Below are 2,318 nucleotides of genomic sequence, written 5' to 3' on the forward strand. Positions count from 1 at the left end.
ATACACACACACATATGTATGTATGTATTTATGTCTGTATGTATACGTATGCACACACAGACTATAAAAACGAAAAACAGATTGAATGCGAAGGAATTCAATTATTGAATTATGAGGAAATAATAATAATAATAATAATAATAATAATAATAATAATAATAATAATTACAACTGCAACAACAACTATATAGAAAAGAAAAAGGACGAGGGTTGAAAAAAGAAAGAGGAGGAGGAGAACGAGGAAGAAGGAGGAGGAGGAGAACGAGGAAGAGGAGAAGGAGGAGGCAAAGAAGAAGAAGAAGAAGAAGTCGTGGTGGTAGTGACAAAGGAGGAGAAGAAAGTATGAAGGAATAGAAACAAACTCAGCAACAGGAAATATTACGGTTTTGGAGTAGAAAGATAAAATAGGTGGAGCTGACAGGAGACAGGATGGGTGAGAGAGAGAGAGTGTGTGGGAGCGAGAGAGAGGGGTGAGAAAGAGAGAGTGAGAGGGAGAGAGATAGAGAGGTACATTGTTAGATATATATAGGCTGGAGAAGGAAGTAGAAAGACGTGGATGTATTTTGATTACTGTGTTGTTTATTTTTATAAATAGCCAGTAAATATAATGACGCAAATAGAATGGCATTTATCGTTAATTAAGAAATTAATGTTGAGAATTTTTTTTTGTTAAAGAAACTAGTGAATTGCAAAGTTAAACATGTTGGCACACATTCATAACTGGTTATTCTTTGGATGTGGCATGCCCTTTAAAACAGACGGTTCTTTGAGTTAAACTGTTCTTTCTTCTTCGACTCCATGATTATATAGGTAAGCATAACTATAGTTTCACACAGAAATAAAATGCACATTCTATAAATCTTTTGTCTATTTGAAATATTTGTTCATTCACAAGTGCATTTTTGCAATTATTCCCACATCATCATTGATTGCATTGATACTCAACTGTAAAACCAAAAACAAAACTTGACTTCAAAAATTCTTCACAGCAATAATTCCTGCCTTCCATACACACTAGATGTGTGTATGGCACTTCGTCATTTTGATATGTTTATTTATCTTTTGTTTTCCTTTTTTCTCCCTTCAGTTACAGACTTCCTGTTTCTTATTACCAGAATGTAAATATATAATTCACTGCTTTTCACAGAAATGGAATAGTAAGTAGAACAAAGGCATTATTATATTTTTATATTCTTTCAAAAATTTTAACATCTATCTATCTATCTATCTATCTATCTATCTATCTATCTATCTATCTATCTATCTATCAAAACACAGTAACACACATCCGCACAAACACATTCACTCTCACACACGTACAAACACACAGATACATATATACAAATAACACAAACACGCACATACCGCTCTCACACACACACACATACATGTACATATAAACTTTGTAGAGACCGAAGTATAATTTTCATGTCTCTCTCTCATCTGAAATATTTTTCTCTCTCTGCCTCCCTCTTTCACTCGCTAAGTTCCAGTTTTCGTTCATTCATATAAATACACACACACACAAACACACACACATATTTTCAGTAGATGTAGGGGAGAAGTTAAGGTCACCATTGTCTTGTTGCAGATTATTTTTCAACTAAATTCAACTCAAATTTCCATTTCAACTTAAACATCCTTCTCCTGAAAGCCATGAAATTCGGGAAGACATTTTCGACGCTAGAATCATATCAAATGTGGAAATGTAGCTCTTTTCTCACCAGTTGTTCTGGGTCAAAAACGAGAACGTCTCACTATTAGACACTTCAATAATTTGATTCAACGGTGCTGAAGTTAACGAACTTGAGGTATTTATTTCTATCTAAGATATCCTCAAGAAACGAACCAACTGTCGATTGTACAGAGATGAGAGTTTTAATTATGGCTAACTTGTGGTTAAATTTATAAAATAATAGCCTATTGAAAGAATAAAATTTAAAGAAGAGACATTAATACCAATCAATTACTTCTTTTTATCCAGATACTACATTAGATCTGATTTCATGTAAACCCTACTATCATAGCAATCCAAAATGAGAGAGTATATGTATAATATTCTATTATTTTTGTTACTTGTTTCAGTATTTGACTGTAGCCGTGCTGGAGCACCGCCTTTAATCGAACAAATCAACCCCAGGACTTATTCATTGTAAACCTATTACTTATTCTATCGGACTCTTTTGCCGAACCGCTAGGTTAGGGGATGTAAATACACCAACATCGGTTGTCAAATGATGGTGGGGACAAACACAGACACACAAATACGTATATAATACATACATACATACATACATATATATATATATATATATATA

General features: G+C 33.3%; 1 protein-coding gene across 1 annotated transcript in view; it reads left to right on the plus strand.

Annotated features, from left to right (window-relative positions):
• The first annotated feature begins 552 nt into the window (after nt 1-552).
• Nucleotides 553-2,318, plus strand: part of LOC106871565 (F-box/WD repeat-containing protein sel-10) — a 160,670-nt gene continuing 158,904 nt past the window's right edge. Inside the window, exons 1-2 of the mRNA XM_014918071.2 lie at nt 553-810; nt 1,088-1,157. The gene's annotated coding sequence lies outside the window, so the exon portion shown is untranslated. The remainder of the gene's footprint in view (nt 811-1,087; nt 1,158-2,318) is intronic.

The sequence above is a fragment of the Octopus bimaculoides genome, chromosome 2, assembly GCF_001194135.2.
Source record: "Octopus bimaculoides isolate UCB-OBI-ISO-001 chromosome 2, ASM119413v2, whole genome shotgun sequence".
Lineage (NCBI taxonomy): Eukaryota > Metazoa > Mollusca > Cephalopoda > Octopoda > Octopodidae > Octopus > Octopus bimaculoides.